A 22,233-nucleotide genomic window follows, 5' to 3' on the forward strand; every position below is an offset into this window, starting at 1 on the left:
TACCTTCCACTGGGTCTTTCCCATGCCATGTAGGGATTATGAGAACTACAATTCAAAATGAGATTTCAGTGGGGACACAGCCAAACCATAACAGAAACCCTGCAACTGATCTACCTGCCTTCAATTTTGCTTCACACCAATTCATCTTCACACTGCAATCAAGGTTATCTCTTAAAAATGAAATAACCTTCCTTTAGTAAAACCTGGGAAATACTATTTATTTTTCTATCCAGATCCCACACACATACTTACTTGCAACAAGAATCATTTTGCTTAAGAGAAAAATGTGTTCTCAGTCCCAGGGAGTCAATCCTTATTAGGCTTACTCAATGGGAATAACTTTATTGTCCTTCCCAGTGACTGATTTAGAAAAGGGCTTGAGAGTAACTCATTGACTATGATTTGAGAAAATATTTCTTACTTAAAAGGGGACTCTGATAGGTTTATTTGAAAAGATGGCCATAATAATGTATACCATTCCTATGTGTGTGTACCTTTGAAATACGACTTTGCTGTTTTTCCCATCATGTGGTTAAAATCTATTCCTAATTCCTTGAATTTGAGCTGGCCACTTGCTTCAACCAACAGAATGGAGCCAACTGGGTATTGTGGGATTTTGAGACTAGGCCCCACGAATTCTTGCAGCTTGAGCTCTCATTGCCTTGGAACACTGTTTTGAGATTGCTATGTGAAGAAGCCAAGGCTAGTCAACTGAGGGATGAGACCACATGAAGCAGGGAAGCCAGTTGCCTCAACCATGCAGCTGAGGCCCCAGATCTATAAGTAAGGTTATCTTAGAACCAACACCACCCCAGCTGAGCCACCAATTGACTGACTGCAGGTGAATGAGAGTCTAAGAGGAAGGAACAGAAGAACCACCCAGCTGAACCCAGCCCACTCTTCTGAGTCCCAGAATAATGAGCATAAAATGGTAGTTGTTTCTGCGCATTAAGTTGTGATTGTGATGTAGTAGGTTTCAGTGTAGTAATAAATAATTGATATAGAAGCATATGGATGTTTCTACCCTTTGGATGCTGTTGTATTTAAAAAAAAAAAAAAAAAAAAAAAAAAAAAAAGCAACATCTGGCTTTTGCAGCTATTCTGAGGGGCATACTTGGCACCTGAGAAGAGGAGGGTAGAAAAAAGAAATGATCCTGATCTTTTACACTGCCACAGAGAAGTTAACCACCCTACTTCTAGGCTTTTTTTTTTTTTTTTTTTTTTTTTTTTTTTTTTTTTTTTTTTTTTTTCTGAAACAGACTTACTCTGTCACCCAGTCTGAAGTACAGTGGTACAATCTCGGCTCACTGCAACCTCCGCCTCCCATGTTCAAGTGATTCTCCTGCCTCAGCTCCCTGAGTAGCTGGGACTGCATGTGTGCACCACCATGCCTGGTTACATTTTTGTATTTTTAGTAGAGAAGGGGTTCTGCGATGCTGGCAGGCTGTGGGCAGGTGATCTGCCCACCTCAGCCTCCCAAAGTTCTGGGATTACAGGAGTGAGTCACTGCACCAGGACTATTTATTTTTTAATAGACAGGAGCTCACTCTGTCACCCAGTCTAGAGTACAGCAGTGCAATCATAGCTCGCTGTAACCTCAAACTCCTGGCTCAAGTGATCTTGCTACCTCAGCCTCCTGAGTAGCTAGGACCACAGGCATGCATCACCATGACTGATCAGTTTTATTTTTAATTTTTCTAGAGGTGGGGGGTCTCACTGTGTTGCCCATGCTGACATCAAACTCTTGGCCTCAAGCAATCCTCCCACTTCAGCCTCCCAAAGTGCTGGGATTACAGGTGTGAGTCACCAGCCTAGACATCTTGTTATATGATAAAACACAGTAAAATGAGATCCTTTATTGTTTAAGCTAGTTTTGTTTGAGCTTCCTCTTACTTAAATGTCAAAGTGTTCTTCAATGTGAAAATGTTCTTTGGATTTTCATTGTCCTTAGGATACAATTAAAGCCCATTCATGATCTAGACCCTGCTAATCTCTAGCTTCGTATCTCATTTCTGCCCTTTTCATCGTCCCGACCACTCCTCTGCCCATCACACTGATATTGAACTTCTTTTGATTCTTCATATGAGCCATTATCTCTTTTTCTCTCTCTCCTGCCCCCACCCCCACCCCAAGGACTTTGACCCAATCACCACAATGCCATCACCTGAACTTTCATTTTCAAAAAAAAAAATGTAGTTCTTTTATACAGAATTTATCTTAACAGTTCTGCAAAGTTTGGCCTACTGGTAATAATGCCCTACTGTTTCTACTCATTTTTCCCTCCTCCCCTAAAGGCAGTCACTTTCACCTATCTTAACTATATATTTTGGTAATTACCTCTATGTTTCTAAATAATAGATTTGTGCTGCCACTTGCTGATTTTGTTAGCTCTGGGTTTTAGACATTTATCTATTGACTTGACACTATTAAAGAAGAAGATTTATTGTGTTTCTCTCCCTTGTTTCCAACACACAAATATATACATATACACTGAGCCATGCAGTTAACCCTGGTTTCTTTGCTTTTTTTGCACAGTTTTTCTTTTCCCTGAAGTTAATAATAATATTAATTTTTGTTTTCCTAATTTTTTATGTGTCTATCAGTTCAACCTCCAAATCCTTCATCAAACTGACAGAATGTTTTGCTATGTCCAAACATTAAAAAAGAAAATACTTTTCTCTTTTAATGTTCGGACATAGCAAGTATTAAAAGAGAAAAACATTTTCTTTTTTAATGTTTGGACATAGCAAATATTCTGTCAGTTTCACCTTCCTAAAGAAACCTCTCCGACAGCCTTCCTGCTCCAACCTGGACTGGTAGAGCTTCCGTAACTATCTGTCATCCTGGAATCTCCCGTCACCATCATCTTGGGGATTCCTGTTACCCCTCTCAAGTGTTTCTCTTATTCTCTACTTTCCTCCTTCTTTGTTTATCCTGAAAATTGATTTGTAGTTTTGCTGAGTATCAAAATTGAGTAGGCCTCTGGCTTCTAGCTGATGAGAAATCTTATGCCATTTATCTTTCTAATCCTGGATCCTCTCTCTCTCTATCTCTCTCTCTCTCTCTTTCTCTCTCTTTCTCTCTCTCATTTTTTTCTTTAGTGCACTGAAATTTCATAATGATATGTCTTGGGCCTATTTTCATTCATTAATTTTGCCAGGCAGTCAGTGAGCCTGTCAATATAGAACTCAAATTCTTTAATTCTGAGATATTTACTTGAATTGATCCTTACATCCTACTTTGCATTTTCTCTCTCTCTCTTCTAGAGCTTCTGTTATTCAGATACTGGGCTTCTTGCACTCTATTAGATGCTTTACTCAGACATCTGGTTATTCTTGCCTGCTCACATTTAAGTGGGGGACCAAATCCTCCAAGCATAAGTATATGTAGAACTTATGAACTGTGAACTTTAGGGTAACTGATTGGGCAGTTCCCCCAGCCATCAAGGTTGGGAAGCCTTTATGTCAATATTTGCAGGTCTTTGCTTACGGGTGGTCAGGTTCCTCAACTAGACCTTCTGCTCCCTGCATGGAAGGTGAAGGCCAGGCTGCTGGACATCTGGAAGCTGAATGTGGGAAGGCAGCTAGGAGATGCTTTCAACATCCAGTTTTGTGTATGTGCACTTAATCTCCTAATTTTTTATGATACCTCCATCTTCAACTGAGCCCAGTGTCTCTGGAAAAAATAAATCCACCTTTTTCTGTCAGGGGTGGGAAGATCTATTGCCTGGCTTTATGAAACTGGCAAGGTGACCTGGAAATCTGAGTACTTCAAAACTTTCCATCAATCCTCCTCATTTTAGTCCTTCTAAGTACCCCCACTTTTGGAAGTGCTATGTGCTACTTATTTCTGAGCTGTCAATCCTGAGGAGGAAAGTGCATTGGATTTCACCTTTTTCAACTTTAGCTTAGACTTCAGTTCTCTCTGGTCCTTCGCCACTCACACACCTACTTTCTAGGCTACAGAACTTTGCAGTTATTGACTCCTTTTCATTGTTCCCATCCTTTAGGGTTTAAGACATTTTTTAAAATCACTGTATAGTTGTTTTATGGAGACCTTGAGAGGGCATGAAACTGTTTAACTTGCCAACCTTGCACAGAAATCCTCTTATCTCTTCTGCTCTTGGAATAATGTTACTCCCTCTGAGAAACCCCCAAACCCAGGAAAAGTGCCTCTCCAATGTGCCCCCTGTTAAAACCTTGTGTTCCTCCCAAAAATATGTGGATGTGGGTGTGGATGAAACCAACACGCAAATTTATATTTGTCTATTTGTATCCCTGTAAACTTGTATTCAGTGATGATAATCTCCTCTATCTCTAAGGAAAGTTGGTGGATCCCCATCATTTTCTGCTTACATGCAAACAACAGTCCTATGATCACATCAATTCACAAAATTTGATTCACTAACTGGAATGTGTTCGCCCAAAATATTAAGCAACTCCTCAATATTTCTTTGAAGTGAAGAATTCTTCCTCCCTCCCTTGCTAAGGCCTACAGTTGGCAGCTGCCTGCTGCCAGGGAGGGGTGTGACCAGCTTCTGCTCTTTCCCTACTCTCCTCTTTCACACTAGATAGCAGCTCATTCAGCTATGGACAGGAAGGAAAGGAAGGAAACAGAGTTGCCAGATTTAACAAATAAAAATAGTGATTAGGTGGCTTTGAGCTATCTGGGTCTAGCGAATTATTAGAGCTGAACTCTTTCCCTCATGGGTTGGTGTTCTGTTTTTAATTTTTTAGAATTCTCATCCTTAGGGAATCTCATTACCTGTAGTTCTCAAGATGATAAGGGGATGCATTGATCTCTAAGTCCTACCATCCGTCCTCTTCCTTTGGTCCACAGGAATTAAGATGGTTCCAGCTCGGCCCTTTCTTCCATGAAAAACACTCACACACGTCTTCTGGTGAACTCTAGGCACCCACGCTAATCCCTGTGCAGCATCAAAGCAGCTTGTCATCCTTTCTGTCACCTTCTGGATTTCCCAAGGAAGAGTGAGACCCCAGGGCAAGATTCCCTAAATTCCTAAAACCCGCAGAAAGCTCTCCAAGTGAACCTATTAAAAGATTGAGGGAAAGAGTGTGGTGATCTCTTCCCACCCTACCCCTTTGAATAGAAAATTAGAGGCTCCTAAGTATCATTTCCTCTAAGAAAATCTTCCTCAAACCCATCCTTCTGCTCTGCAGACTTATACAACCTTCATCTGGATGAGGGGTCCAAATAGAAATCCTATGTCACAGGAAACTTGTTTCACACTGACTTTGATTTCTCATGTCCATTATGTCAATGTCTTGATCAAAACAAAGACAGAAGGGGTTCATTTTCAAAATTCTTTTTTATTTTATTGCTATTGTCTCCACCTGCTAGTCTATAAAACTCATTAAGGATAAGGATTAATAAAAACGTCTCTACAATCCAGCACATGCATAGCACATGACGGCAATCTATAAATATTTACTGATTGAAGACTGAATTAATGAATGGGTTGGTCTTTACTGGTTTTCCCCAATAGGCTGTTATGCAACAAATGGTCAATTGCTTTTCCTCTCCCTGCTCAATAGCGGTATGAATTTTAGCTTCAATTTGCAGATGTAAATTAAACAGAAAGAACAGAAATGCTAAGTCTTGAGGCAAGTTATTAATGAAGGTCTTTAAAATACCTTTTTCAAAAGATTTTAACACGGAATCAATGTTCTTCTATTTCAAGTAGTTTAGGTGTTGCCCTGAGTAGAGAGTCAAATGAAATACCCAACTGCTGAGATTGCCCAACATCACTATTCTATAAAAATACAATTTAGAAAGTCTCATTTGTAAAAAGAAATTGAAACTTGGCCAGAGCAGAGTACGAGTCTGAGGCGGAGGGAGTCATGGCACGACAGGCATTTAGAAAGTTTCTCCCACTCTTTGACCGAGTATTGGTTGAAAGAAGTGCTGCTGAAACTGTAACCAAAGGAGGCATTATGCTTCCAGAAAAATCTCAGGGAAAAGTATTGCAAGCAACAGTAGTCACTGTTGGATCGGGTTCTAAAGGAAAGGATGGAGAAATTCAACCAGTTAGCGTGAAAGTTGGAGATAAAGTTCTTCTCCCAGAATATGGAGGCACCAAAGTAGTTCTAGATGACAAGGATTATTTCCTATTTAGAGATGGTGACATTCTTGGAAAGTACGTAGACTAAAATAAGTCACTATCGAAATGGCATCAACGTGAAGTTGCCCATTCCACTGAAGTTCTAAAATCTTTCATCATGTAAATAATTTCCATATCTCTCTTTCATAATAAACTAATGATAACTGATGACATTTAGTGTCTCCAAAATTGTTTCCTTGTACTGATATAAACATTTCTGAATAAAAATATATAAATGAAAAGAAAAAAAAAACTTGATTAACATAAATTAATTTGGCCAGGACTCTTACTGTTCACATTAAGTGAAACATGAAAAGTAAACAAATTATATCCTATTCTAAAATGTTATGATGCTATGATATGAACAGTGGAAAATAATTTGAACTTTTCAAATACTTCCAGCAAAATTTTGCAATCTCTAGTTAGCATTTGGAACATAATTTATATTAGAATTTCCATAATAAATGGTTCCCACAAGAATATTGAATTTGCTTTTATTATTCAAAAAGGAGTGAAGCAGTCTACACAGGATCACAGGGAAAATTTTGGATCACACAATGTTTACCTGAAGTAAATATCACCTAAAATGTGTGTTCTTTCAACTCTATTATTATGGAATTCATACATTTATTATATGTGCCCCTGCCCACTTCCTAAAAGGATTTGAGGTAGATTTCAAGTTTTAGAATAGATACCTGAGTACACAGGACAAAGATAAGAAATAACAAAGAATATCGACAGAAGGATGATTGTATATACAAAGTCAGAGATTAAATATTTGCTGCACTTCGGCACTAAATTTAGCTCTAAAATTTCTGGTAAGCCAAAAGAAGAAATGCAGTAGCCTATATTAAATCTACCATAAAGTAAAAAATATTTATACCAGCTCTTCAAGAGTTACTATTTTAGTTTTTGTACCAAATTCCAGGAATACTTTGTCCTATGAGTCCTTATAAAATAATAGCTAACATATATTGAATATCTACTATGTGCCAAGCACTCTCCTAAACTCTTCATATGTATTAATAATTTAATCCTCATAACAGTACTTAAAGGTAGATTACTACCGCTGCTTTACAGGTTAGAAAACAAAGGCACAGAGAAATAATTCACTCATGGTTACAGCTCAAACGAAGCAGCAATAACCTGGTCCCAGGCAATCTACTTTCAAACCCCTGCTCTGAATTGCCACACTGTGCATAAAATCCTCATCAGCGGCTCCACAGATGACCTAGAAGGTCTCCATTTCTTAAATCAACACTCAAAAAGAGCCAAGGGCATAATGTTGAACTTAAAGCATTTTCACTATTAAAACTTAGCTAACAGAACTATTGGAACTTAGCTAACAACACACAAATTGTTCATTACTCAGTCCACTATAGGAGTAGAGAACAGCAAACCTAAAGGAATCATTATTAAACTCAACATTTATTGAATGCTTACTATATAGCACGCACTGTGCCAAATAGCTTAGATGCATTATACAATGCAGCCCTCAATCAAGCTTACAAAGGAGGTATCTATTTACCTATTCACTCAAAAATATTGGCTGCATACCTTCTATGTGACAAATACTATGCTAAACTGGGCCACAGTGGTGAAAAAACAGGAGCTAATAATGATCTCAAAAGACACAATTATGAACACCACTGTTCCAAATGTTGAAATCCTGAAAATATTATTATGGAAAAATAATTTTTAAAATCATTTTAACTATATTTACTTACATTTTTAAAAGGAATTTTATTTGAGAAACATAAAAACATGAAAGAATACTTCATAGGCCACTCTGCATAATAAAAGAGGCAATAATAACATAATATTTTTGCAAGCATAAACACTCAGGTATACTAATGACAGTCACATGGGTATAATAGTTATAAGCAGACAAACCATATTCATAAAGAAATAGATAAGTGAATATTCAAGTTTTAGAATGGATATCTGAGTACACAGGACAAAGATAAGAAATAACAAAGAATATCAAGAGAAGGATGATTGTATATACAAAGTCAGAGATGAAATATTTGCTGCACTTCAGCACTAAATTTAGCTCTAAAATTTCTGATAACAAGTCAAAAGAAGAAATGTAGTAGCTACATTATATCTACCATAAAGTAAAAACTATTTATAACAGTACACATGCATACCACTATGATAATTGTGTGCCCTCAACTTTATAACTACAGTCAGCTGAAATACTATGACAGACAACCTAAGTCTTCTGAAGAAATCAATCAAAACCTGTGATGGGTTGCCACCACATCACCACCACACATCACCCAAAGAGCCAAGAGTTCAAGAAATCTTATATTTCACAAATGTAGATGGACAAAAAGGACATCTCTTCATTTACTGAAGAAGTTTCAATGTTTTTATGTCCATGCACAATGCTGACACACAAAGCCAGTGCTGTAACAATGAACCTTGTGGAGTTAAATTTGCAAAAAGAAATGCATAAAATGAATGAGAACTCTCTGAAAGTCTTCAGTTTATAGCTCCAGTATTGAAATGATGCAAAGATGAAATACATAGCATAGTAAATTGTAAAAAATAATGCTGACAACTTAAAATAGTAGAAAACAATTTGAAAAAAAGATAAAAGCTAGAAAATAATACATATTTTTAAAAGTGTATCACAGTGACAAATTATGGGCAGTTGCACAGAGCTAGTCCACAAAAGCTGGTTGACTTTCACAATCATTAACTTTATTTTGAAGTCTTGCATCCACATCTGGTTTTTTTGTTTTTTGTTTTTTTCTTCTTTTAGGACATGACTCTCTTCAGTGAATACATTCACATTCATTTTCAACATGGCTCTCCCCTTTCTGGAATTCTTCTATAACTTGATATACATTGATATCAGCCTTCCTATTAAGTTTTCCCATCTTCTGTGCTCTGCTTCTATGTTGTTTTGAGCGTGCAGAAATCCATTTTACATGCACTCATATACAGACCAATATGTCGGAAACAATACTGTGATCCAACAGCAACACCGTTCCCTAAGTGTGCTCTTATCTTACTGTGCATATAATTATTTTCTAACCAGTCAGTAACTTCTCCAGCGTCTTCAGCCAAATGTGGTTTTAATTTATTAAAATTTCCTGCAATGTCATCAGGAGGAAGAAATGCCAATGCTCAAAAATGACAAATTTTTAAACTAAAGTTTTTGTCCTTGCCATATCTTATAACCAATCCATTCATTTGAATTTTCCACCAAATGCATTGAGCTGAATGGGAAAGACAAGCTTCACTGTAAACAACTAGAAATTCACCTTTAGTAGCTTTTAGTATACCTAATTCCAAATCTGTCATTATGGTTTGAGGATTCCATTGAAATTCACATTTCCTGTGACTGTGATTTTCAGGATTTTAGACATTAGGGATTTTAGACTTTTGGGAGTTTGGTCTTTCAGAATTTCAACATTCGGGATTATGGCTTTCAGGGTTATGATCCAAACCCAAACAAAACAGGGTAGTGCTGGAGGCATTCATAAATTAATCACAGATTAAACAGAACTACAATAGAGATGCTCGAAAAAAAGGCACAATGTGTTATGATATCATTTTCATGATCATTTTGAAGGGGCATTTGAAATGCTATCTGAAGGTTGTATGGGAGGTAAGTAGGTGAAGGGGGAGGAGGAAAAGGCTCTGGGACCTGAGGATGCGTGAAAAAGCCCAGAGAGAACAAGAGTGAGAGTAAAAACCACAGACAGAGATTAACTTGCCCAGCACCAAGAGCTATTAAGGGAGAACGTCTGGATTCAAGTCCAGGTGTCTGCCACATCCAAGTTCAAGCTGTTAACCCTCACGTTACGGTGCTTCCAATGTCTGAGTGTGTCTCTCTTATATAACTTTTGAGAGCTAAATGGCAGTCAGCTCAAAACTGAGTTTTTGAATAGCACCTACAATGTACACATTGTAGGTGTTCTTTGGTATTTGACAAATATCTCTCCATTGGAGCTGCATCATTCTTTCACTTAATTTTCACTAATTCAATTACATGCACTGGCACTAAAAATTTTTTTAATGTATAGTTAATAGTAAAAATGGCTTCACCCAGCATTCCACGCTGAGTATGAATGTCTTAGAATGAGAGTGAATAGGCAACATGAATCACTTATCCTGTCAGTTTCACCCCAGCCAGCCTCTCCTGGGGAAAGTCTCTCATTGAGAGATCCGGGGCTGCCTCTCATTGAGAGATTCAGGGCTCCGGGGGTTCTGGACACATATTTCTGCAACATTTTCCTTAACCATAAACTGCATTTCCAGAACAAGCACTGTTCTTTCCACCTACACACCCTAGTGTAGGCCTCTGTGCCCTCTACCTGGGGGCGGTCCCTCCACTCTGCCTCTGCCAAGCAGATTTTTTGAACTTTTATCCAAGGGCTACTTTTTCTCATCACTGTTCATGCTGTCTTCATTGGTCTGCACAAACTTGCTGGGTTACGTGTTTGTTCCCACACTAGACCTTGAGTTCCTCAAAAGCACTATTGATGCTCCAGAAGCGCGTCGTCCTAACACCAAGCAGATAGCAGGTCTTCGATAAATGTTTGTCAATTGGTGAGAGAAAAGGTATTTACATTGATCATCTGTTTCTCCAGGGAATTCATGGCCTTTGTGTGGGCTACAAAGAGACTCTGAGCACACCAGTCATGTTAACAATGGGCTTCCTTTTCCTAACCAGAAAATATTCCAATGTTGAAAGGAATTGCTTGTCTGTTAACAAGCCTATGATCAAAAGGCTCACAGGTCAAATTCTAGAGTCTAGTTAGAGCCTGAGAGACAGTACCCACCAGTGTGCTTCCCATGTAGAGGCTGGGCACACCCAAGGCACTGCACCCCCATACCAACCACGGCAATTCCCAGGCTGCAGTGTGGGAGGGGCAGGCACCAGAAATGACAAGGCATTGCCTGGGACCATAGAACAGAAATTTTGGAGCTTGTGCTAAGAATGGGCACTCTGGCCAGGTGTGGTTCACATCTGTAGTCCCAGCACTTTAGAGGCCAAGGCAGGAGACTCACTTGAGCCCAGGAGTTTGACACCAGCCTGGGCAACGTATCAAGACCCTGTTTCTACAAGAAAAAAAAAATTTAAAATTAGCTGGGTGTGGTGGCACGTGCCTGTAGTCCCAACTACTTGGAAGACTGATGTAAGAGAAACACTTGAGCCCAGGAGTTCGAGGCTGCAGTAAGCCATGTTTGCACCACTGCACTCTAGCGTGGGTGGCACAGCAAGACTCTGTCTCAAAAGAAAAATAGAATGGGCACTTTTGGATGAATTTTATGCTTAAGGACATCTGCATTCTGATCTTTTAGAAATCAAGGTTAAAAACAACGCACTGAGAGCTGAGCTGACATGTCACCAAGAGAAAGAGAAAAGGAAAATAACTTAAGCTTTTAAAATCTTTCTTCTCACAATGGACCAAGATGTGGAAGGAAGAATGCAATCTTTTCTAGCAACTGAAAGACAGAGATAGTGAGAGGTGGATCCTGGCCCTGGGGCAGGAGGAAATGTAACCAAAAATCTGGGCCTCGGCTGGCAGTGATGTTTGCATTTGATTCAGCTACAAACTTTGCTGTTGCTGAGTTAGAATCAAGGAGCTGACCAGGCCTCAAGCCCCATGATCCCTTGAAGCTTCTCCTAATGCAGAAAATAGTCCAACCTGGCTGGGTATCAGCAAGGACCGCATCACACAGGGGAGGAGAAAGACTGGAACCAGGCCAGGTGTGGTGGCTCACGCCTATAATCCCAGCAGTTTGGGAGGCCAAGATGGGCAGATCACCTGAGGTCAGGAGTTCGAGATCAGCTAGGCCAACATGGTGAAACCCTGTCTCTACTAAAAAAATACAAAAATTAGCTGGGCATGGTGGAACGTGCCTGTAGTCCCAGCTACTCGGGAGGCTGAGGCAGGAGAATTGCTTGAATCCAGGAGGCGGAGGTTGCAGTGAGCCGAGATCACACCGCTGCACTCCAGCCTGGGCAGCAGAAAGAGACCCTGTTTCAAAAAAAAAAAAAAGACTGGAACCAGGCAGGAAACCTCCTGCTCGAGGCCCTGGGCAGAAGAGGCAACCCCACAGCAGTGGGCTAGGTCTGTCTCCCCCAAGTGGTTTAGGTCTGTCTCTTCCATGTTGGTCTAGGTGTGCCTCTCCACATGGTTTAAGCATGTCTCCCCCACATAGTTTAGGTGTGTCTCTCCAGCGTGGTCTAGGTGTGCCTCTCCCGTGTGGTTTAGGTGTGTTTCTCCGGCAGGGTCTAAGTGTGTCTCTTCCACATGGTCTAGGTGTGTCTCTCCCATGTGGTTTCAGCATGTCTCTCCTGCCTAGTTTGGTAACCAACACAATATCATCTTGTACACTTTTTTGAAGAAATAGCTGCCAAGATTCAAATTTTGGGAAATTTTGTATAAAAATTAGATCTCTAAATTCTTAAAAATTAGGAAATGAGGCCACACTGGACCTCCATCCTCACAGGCAGCCATCAGTTGGAGTCCAGTTGCTTGTGGTCCCTTTGTGTGAACTGTGACTCTGAACACACACGCTGTCCCTCACTCCACACTGCCTCTTCCACCAGATCCTCTCAACTCATGTACGTCACCTGCCAGGTCCCTAGAAGCGATTGAGATCGTGTTCACAGTGACCAGGAGGCAGTAAGGCAGGGCTTTAAGCATTCAGTTAGAGCTCTGGTGCCACCAAAACATAAATGAACATTTGGTTCTGTCCTTTTCCCCTTTGAGAAAGAGTTTATGAAATTGATTTGCAGGTGCAACAAATATATCTAAGTGCAGACTAAAACCAAGTGGAGAAACTGGAATCCCTTTCAGGGATGGCTGCCCTAAATGAGACAAAAAGGAGAAATTCTTCAATATGCCAGGAAGAAAGGGAAGAGCAGGAGTGAAAGGGTGGAGCTAGCAGACCGGGGCGGGGAGGGGGAAGGCTGTGCCCTATGATGTGACTCCTCCCGGTGACCCACCAAATCGTCAACATCTCCCAAAAAAGTGAAAGAACGGTGGAAGTGATCAGGGGACAAAGAAAGAAGGATGAGAAGGAAAAGAAAAGGAGGGAGAGGAAGTGTGAAAGGACAGGCTAGCTTGATATAAGAGCTTCTTCTAAACATAGCTAACAGAGGACGAATTATGCATTTAGGGTTTCACTAAACCTAGCAGAGCAGCCAACATCCATGCAGGAGCCCAGAGACAGAAGGACACACAAAAAGACAACTGTAGAAACTTGCAGAAATTAAAATGAGGCTTCTGGATTCTCATGGCCTCGGAGGTAGTGTTTCCAGCCAAGTTTAAGTCAAGCTGAAAAGCACAGGGCGTCCCAGTGTTACCCTGACTCATAAGGCAGTAATTCTTATAAAGGAAGCCTACTCTCCACTGAGCCTCAAGGAGGCTCACAGGGTCGACAGCAGGTAAGAGAAAATCAGTGGATAACAGTCTCTTAAACTATTTTGTTCATCTCTAAACAGTTTCCAACATTTCATGAAAAATTCCTTTAGCAATATTAGAAAGCTTTAGATTCATAATTCTCCCCTCAACCCACCAACACACACACAAACGCACACACACATTCCTTCTCTAAAAACAAAACAGCAGTATCGGCAACCATGTCTCTTTTGGAATCACAACAAACTTATCTCTGTATATTCTGAAAGGATTACAATGACTTGATGGGGAAATTTTTTAAAAGAGAAACATAAACCTGATGTAGGATAATTGCACCACTGGTAATCTCTTGGGATTTACATTCCTTTTTTTTTTTTTTTAACTTTTCAACTGTTTTGAGGACGCATTCCCCAGAGGCCAGGTGTTTAGGATCAGGAACTGACTAACCGACAGTCAAAATGATGTTGAGGACAATAAGCAACAATAGTCATCAGAAGAAATAACTGTGATGATAGTAATAATCCTGGAGGTGCCGTCAGAGCCAAATGTTGCCATGGAAACTGTGAAAATGAGAGGGGGTGGGAGACATAGAAAATCTTTTACGATGGAATGCTGTGTTCCTGGAACTTCTGAGAATGAGCTCATGTACTGTATCCCAAAGAAGATTCAGATAAATATCAATGTTTCATGATTATACAAAACAGAGTTAAGGACAAAATGACTTATCAAGATAGGAAAGGACATGCTGGGGCAATGGGTATTTGGGGTGATGGGTATTTGCCTTCAGGGTCTGCCTCAGAGAAACAGCTGCACACCATCTTTTTAGAGAGAATTCAGACCAGCTGCACTGCAAGGAATGTACACAACAAAATGAAAATGTTTCAAGCATGGTAGTTCTTTTCCATCTGCACAGCTGTCCAGAGCAGTTCAAGTTATAATAGTGGCACATGTCGCTCTTTAAGGGACAATATAGAAGCTTTCTGAGTCCCAGGATTGAAATCTGAACAGCTATAAAAACCTCTCCAGCTATTTCCAAGAACATAAAGAAAATGTTGGTGCAGAAAGAGGTCAGAAAATCCATCTGGATTGCTTTTCAGCTTGACAGTTCTGTCTCTGGGGTATTTTTGTTGTTTAAAACTGCTTATCACAATGTTATATAATTATATACAAAATTATTCTCTGATTAGGCCACACCCTGGCTACTAAAACTTGCAAAGAGAATCACTCTCATTTCTTGGGATCGCCAGCCTGCCTACATGTGCGCCACTCTCAAGCAAGCCCCGGAGAAGCCCTTCCAGCCATGGTGCTCACACCCCAGAGGACCTCCCTGCGTATGATAGCTTCATCAAGCACAGCTCGCCATAAGCACCAGAGATGAATACATAGAATAATCAGTGATCTAGAAGTTCCTTCACAAACAAGAATAGTCTTCCCTTCTGGTGGGCTGATACTTTGTGTCAGCGTAGAGTGTTCTCCATTCTGCATTATTCCTACATGTGAGACAATAGCTACTAATTTCTCATCCTTTTCCTTGTGATGGTAGAGGTATGATATGTGGTCAGCAGCATGCAAGCTAATCTTTTAATAATACAGTAACTAAAAGTATACATGTTTTTATTTTGCTCTTCTTCCCAGAAATTTAAGAAGTTAGAGGGAATATTATGTGCTTACAGTTCTCTAACTCAAAGTGCATAATACAGAATAATTCTTTCCAGTGACACTCTGAGTTATACATGTCTTTTAGTGAAAGCCAGTTTAAGCAGCCAGATAGAACTGCACTTAAATCCAATTCCAGCTTTGTCACTTGTCAACTGTGGGAACTTCATCTTTCTAAACCTCATTTCTCTCCTTCATAGAAGAAGGATGATGAAATTACTAAAGATATTGAGAGGATTAAAGGAAAGTACATATGTCCCATGCCTTGTCCATAGTAAGTGTTCAGTGTTTTTATTATAGGTGACAGGTGGATACCTGGTAATTTGTTGTAAAACATTTGTTCACCCTAATGGAAAGAAGAGTAAGGCAGCATGATACAAAACTAAAGAGTTTTGTGCTGACAATGCCTTTTCTAGCCATGAGAAGTCTCTTCCACTAGAGCCACAAAACCGGCTTCAGAGGGTCTGCAGACTAGGAAGTAGGTGGCACCCAGAGGGTCAGCCCAGTGTGGAGGGGGGAGCCTTCTACCCTTCCTGCAATAACCCCTGGAAATCTCCAAAAAGACACAGCATTTCAAGTAAGACATTGTTTTTAAAAAGAAAAAAAAAAACCCTCTACAGACAAGAGCCCACTCTCATTTGTTGGTGCCCCAAGGCATCTGACAACAATAACAACAAAAAAAAAATAGCCGTCACCCCAGTTTAGAAACATTCTTAAACCACAGACCTGGCTCCAGGTTGCTTCTGAGGTCTCACAGAGTGATGGCTTCCTCGGAGCCCTATTCCGCAAACAATCTAGAACGCAGGCCTCAGCCCTCTTCATCACTAACAATTCAGTTTTCACACTTATCCAGCCAAGTTGCAAGAAGAACCCTGAAGTAATCTAAAACACATATCCAGTTATCAAAGTTTTTGGTCCTCAAGTCACTTTGATTTTACTAAAAGCAATCATTTGAAGGACATCTTGTCAGCTAGAATCCCAAACAAACAGAAGTGCGTCGAGTGATTTGAATTCTAACAGTTTTCCCTTGGAACAAGCTTTGTAGTAAAGGTTGTGATGCTGAGAAAAGATAAAAGGGAGCACAGCTGCAGATACAGTTCAGGATGACTTAAAAATCAAATATCATCATAAAATGCTAGAAGTTTAGCCAGACGAGCGCACAGGAACATCGCAGTCCTCCCTTCTTTCATTAAGATTTCTATTTCATATACTCTGAAGGTTGATGTCAGAGGGTGAACAAGCACCGAGGAGCCCCTTGGGGAAGGTTCAGAGGGCTCCTGGTCAAGGTTGGCCCTATCATTAGGTAGAGCAGGCAGTAGCCTAAAGCCAAAGACTATTAGGAGCAATGAAAACGTGTAGTGACTAGATACCCTTTGGCTGACTTCAGGCTTGCAGGCATCACAACATTTTCCAGTGTACCTGGGGCAGTAAAAGTCTTCATCTCCACCTCTCAATTCAATCGGGGACATACAGTATTGATTTCCAACATTAAATTATACCGAGAGTTTTTTTGTTTTTTTTTTTTAACTATTGTTGAATACAGCTATTTCCCATTGTTTATAATGCATATCTCTTTTAGGAAAAAAGAACAGAAAAATAAATGTGAAACAGCTACATAATTTGAGATACCATCTACTCAAAAGTCTTGTAATAAGCAGATTTTGTTGATTTATACATTTCTCTATTGCCTGAATAGATTCATTGAATCTGCAAAACAACACTGGATTTTAAAGTGCATTTACTTAAAGACAAGGGGCATTATTGAAGGGCTGCCATTCTGTATGTTGATACAGCTGTTGAGCTACAAGAACCTTCATACTTGATGATAATAATTCAGAAACTGTCTCTTCACCAACCTCTATTCAAGTAGGAAAGATTGGAGCTCTTGCTGCCTTCTATAAAACCTGCTGGTTAGTACCATGGAATACCAAATTCTCACAACTGCTAGGCCACTCACTAGTACTGTATATCCATACAGTTCTGTCCCAGACCCTGTCTTGTATGCCTAGCAACATGTGAGGATTTCTACTTTTTTTTTTTTTTGAGACAGAGTCTCGCTCCATCGCGCCGCTGGGGCACAGTGGCGCCATCCCGGCTCACCGCAACTTCCCTTTTCCGGTTTCAAGCGATTCAGCCTCCAGAGTAGCTGCGACTACAGGCAGGCCCCACCACACCCGGCTAATTTTTTGTATTTTTAGTAGAGACGGGGTTTCACCATGTTGGCCAGGATGGTCTTGATTTCTTCTTAATCTCGTGATCCACCCACCTTGGCCTCCCCAAGTGCTGGGATTACAGGCGTGAGCCACCAAGCCCTGCCGAGGATTTCTATTTCTAAATCCAGTAATGCCAGTTGTACTTATTACTGTCATTATGCAGTTTCATTAAATATTATTAAAAGCAATTATGAATATGAAGAACAAAAGATCTACCTCTGAAAAAAACAAATCAAATGCTTTAAAAAGAGACTATAAAGTCAGCTCACCTTAAAAAAAAATACCGTCATCTTAAGTTTGAGCAAGACAGCCGTAAAAGGTTGAAAGAGGAAATCAAATCATTTCAAAATGGGAAGAATAGTAGTTTTAGATTGCTTTGTAAGTTTCTCTAAGTTCTTCCTTCGCCTAAGAAACAAGTTTCACATGGTCAGTGTGGGTGTCCAACTTGTCTGTGAGAGCCAATAAAGAACATGAATTAGAAGATCCAAACTCAAGGACAAGGCCTTTTCCTGTTTCACAAAGCTGGTGAATTGGTATTTTTTAAAGATGGAGTCTTTCTCTATTGCCCAGGCTGGAGTGCAGTGGCACAATCGTGACTCACTGCAGCCTCTGCCTCCTGGGTTCAAGGGATTCTCCTGTCTCAGCCTCCCAAGTAGCTGTGATTACAGGAGGCTACCACCATGCCTGGCTAATTTTTTGTATTTTTAGTAGAGACGGGGCTTCACCATGTTGGCCAGGCTGGTCTCCAACTCCTGACCTCAAGTGATCTACCAGCCTCAGCCTCCCAAAGTGCTGGGATTACAGGCATGAGCCACAGCACATAAGATTTGTGTAAGCTATTTTTATAATTCTCTATGTTAACTGACTTTTTTGATTGGGTGATCCACTAAGGGTTTTATTTTAGTCAAAGGAGTAATTTCATTTTGTTACACATAAAATGATATTTTGGGATGATATTGAGGTAGTTTCTCCTTTTTTATTGTCAGGGCCATCTTTACTTTGAAAGATACAGGACTATGTATATCCTTGCTTGTGATCTTCCCAATCAGTAGCATCTGTTTCTAGATCAGATAGCATACAATTCCTTCCCCTGCTAAGAGTTTTGTGCCTCCTGCAAAAGATGTAATAAAAATAAGACTGAATATGGTCTTTTAATCTTGGAGTCATAAAAGAAATGTTGAGGGGCAGGGGCTCAAATTGCTCCCAGATGAAACATCACAACTTGAAAAGTGATAGAGCATGTGGTTTTGCATGTGTGAGGCTTCCTCTTGGAAAACAATAAAGGCAAATCACAGACAGGATCAGGAACACTGATTATTGCTTTGGTGTAATTTATTATACCTTAGATTCTGGAAAACAAAACATGGTAACATGCTTCACTCTTTTCATGCAGAGAAGCTGTGACTATTTCTCTATAGATGATCAGAGCCTGGACAATGGTCCCGAGATTTCATGCTACCATTATGAAAAATGCCTCAACCACAAATAGATTTCTAAGTAGCCAGACCTAATGGGCCACCTTTAATGATTAACAGAGCTAAATCTTGTTGTTTTAAACTTAAGGTAACTGGAGCAGGTCAACCATATATGATCTAATCAGTGTACTCATCAGAGAAGAAGCTGATGTATTTGCTCTAATATATGTCCCTGTGTCAGATATATGTGCCAGTGACACATCAGAAAATTTTTTGTTAAGTAGCTAATTGTTAATTAACCTAATTAATTTCATAAATTAATTTTACCCATAAATAGCATAAAATTTTTATGATATGCTTACAGATTATATTTGATATTCAGATTAGAAAATATCCAGGTTAAACCACTTCTATGCAAACACTTCCTAAAATGAGGATACTATAAGACAACCTTACTTTTTCTTGTCTTCATCTGAGGATGCTTTCTTTTTTTATATATCTATCATCCCTCTGGTGATACTTAATTGTAAGAATTACTGCAATCATTTATCTTAACTTTACCATCTTTGTCAACTATTTTCTCTCTAAATTCTAAAAAAGTTCCACCATGAAAGGTGAGCCACCTTGAAATTACACCATTATGATGAAAATTTTCAGGATCACCATAGCTTACTGCCATAAGACACAGTCAGCTTTGTCTTAGCAGAGTTCTAACAGGAAATTAAGATTATACTTGTACTACAGTTCACTTTTAAGAGCTGGTAACCACCTGGGACTCCATCAATCCTGACTTGCCAAAAAAGAGATATCAGAGAAAAAAGCATATTGGCCACTTCCTTATTTTGATTTTAAACTAGAATTTACTTGACAAAATGTAATTCCAATGCAAGCATTCTAAATGGGAAGTTTAACTGATAAATGTAGTTGTGTTCTCAAGGTAGAAAGAAGATAGGAAGGAAGGAAGGATAAAGGAATGGAGGAAGGAAAGGAGGAAGAGATGGGGAGAGAAGAAGAAAGGGAAGGTGTGGAAGAAAAAAATGGCATATTTTCTATAAAGAAATTAATTTTTTTTAGACATGGTCTTGTTCTGTCACCTAGGCTGGAGTGCAGTGGTGTGATCATAGCCAACTGCAGCCTTGAACTTCTGGGATCAAGTATTCCCCCTGCCCCAGCCTCCCGTGGCAGTGAGATTACAGGAATGGGCCACCATGCCCAGCCATTGTTTTTTAATTATTATTTTTAATAAAACAAGGAAAAGAGACATGCAGCCACAATTGAAAAACTAAAGCTTTCTTGAAGTAATGACTACATAACATTCTCAGAGAAAAATTCTAAGAGGTGTGGGAGAATGTAAAATTGTAGGGAGTTATGAACTATTCCCCATCCACCATCACTCTCTATCAACAGAGGGTTTTAAAACCCGTCTTCAGTTAGAGCCTAGACCAGAGGCACCTCAAAGAGCTGGAAACATTGGTCATCCTCTGACCATAGCACAAAATTACAAAGGGTGATCAACAATGTAACATTGATAAAGACATAAATGTTGGGTGAGTTTAAATAGTAGGTACTATGTCACTCTTTTTTCCCTCATACACAGCATCTTCAATTTTAAAAGTCCATAGAATACAAAGACAGGTGCATACAGATGTTAACTGCAGCATATGTAGCCAAGAAAAAGTGAATAGTACAAAAATAAGCATCAATAGAAAAAAGGTGAAATAAATTGTGATACGTCTGCACAGTGGAATAGTATATAGCCATTTTTATTTTTTAAAAAAAAATACTAAGAAAATTGTTGTGTATGTGTGCTGCATATGCAAAGAAAAATAGACAAAAAGATATATAGAACTATAGGAAATATAGCAACATAGGAAAGAGTTGGAAGGGATATATACCATATTTAACAATGACTACTTCTGATGGAGAATGATATCAGAAAGAATGGATGAGGAATACTTCCTACTTCTTATTTACATAATTCAAATTGTGTAGGATAGTATACTTTCTTTTTTGTGATATCTTAGTATTTTTTCTCAAATTTCAAATATATTTTATGTTACTATTCCTAGGAATACTCTGGGTATGAACCACAACTTCCACCATTCCGAGTGTTTTTAGAATGGAACTTGAAGAACCTTAGACACAATCAGGTTCCTTTTATAGAATCAGCAATCCCCAGCAAAAGACAATACAAGAATTTGTGAATCCACCTAATCTCTCAGGGTCCCCAAAAGGAGAAACTGCCTAAAACAATTCCTGCAGTTCGTAATTGTGTCAGGCTAAAATACCTATCAGGTGCATTTCAGAATTGAGAGCTAGAATATCAAAGTTTACATTTCCTTCCCAAGATAATATCCCATAGAGAATTTTTTAGAAGCCAGTCACAGAATATCTTAAAAAGGTGCATTGCTTATTTAAATTAAATTTTGTGAATTTCATGAGTAAATAAAAACACTCTCAGTATGGTAAAAGAAACTGTGCATACTGCATTTAGGAATTTTTTTTATCTTGCCAACTCCCCAAAATCATTTGAGAGCAGTATATGTAGACTGGGAAGTGAAAAGACTCAAGAAAGACTGCAAAATAGTACTTTCCAGTGCTCATGCCCCGGCAAAAATATCAATTTGAACAATTATTCACACATAAAAATACCTTCACAAGAGCTAAGGAAATCAAGTGAGTGATTACAGTACCTGGGTGTGGCACAGAAAAGATGTGTTGAAGAAGGTAGGGCAGGCGTGGTGGCACATGCATGTAATCCCAACACTTTTGGAGGAGGAGGCAGGCAGATCATTTGAGGTCAGGAGTTCAAGAACAGCTGGGCCAACATGGTGAAACCCCATCTCTATTAAAAATACACAAAAAAATTAGCCAGGAGTGGTGGCAGCCACCTGTAATCTCAGCTACTCAGGAGGCTAAGGTAGGAGAATCGCTTGAACCTGGGAGGCAGAGGTTGCAGTGAGCCGAGATCACACCATTACTTTCCAGCCTGGGTGATAAAAGCAAGACTTCATCTCAAAAAAATAATTAAGTAAATAAAAGAAAAAGAAAAGAGGGTGGGAAGGAAAGTTCACATTACCCACCCATGACACCCTCCACAACTCCAGGCAGCACAGGATCAAGAGAGATACCCTTCGTTTGGGGGAAAGAGAGGAAAGTGAGCACCAGACTCTGCCTCGGACTCCAACCCTGAGCCTGCCCTAGTAAAATCCAGCACTGGGCAGCAATGGCTTCAGACTCCAGGCCAGTCTGGCAGGCTGAGCCTCCAGACTTGCCTTGGCACCAGGGCAGATCCTATATCCCCAGATTCCAGACCTGCCTGGGAGACTTAGTCCCCAAGTACACCCTATTTACAGGTTGACTTCAGTGTCCCCAGGCTCTGGACAGGCCCCAGTACCAGGTCAACTCTCCCAGACAGGCTCCAGGCTGGCCTCAAG

The 22,233-nt window shown here is 39.7% G+C and overlaps 1 pseudogene; it reads left to right on the forward strand.

The window, feature by feature from the left end:
- Positions 1-5,702: 5,702 nt before the first annotated feature.
- On the forward strand, positions 5,703-6,375 carry LOC116561383 (annotated as a pseudogene).
- Positions 6,376-22,233: the final 15,858 nt, after the last annotated feature.

This window comes from Sapajus apella, unplaced genomic scaffold, assembly GCF_009761245.1.
Source record: "Sapajus apella isolate SASKATOON/1434 unplaced genomic scaffold, GSC_monkey_1.0 scaffold29, whole genome shotgun sequence".
Lineage (NCBI taxonomy): Eukaryota > Metazoa > Chordata > Mammalia > Primates > Cebidae > Sapajus > Sapajus apella.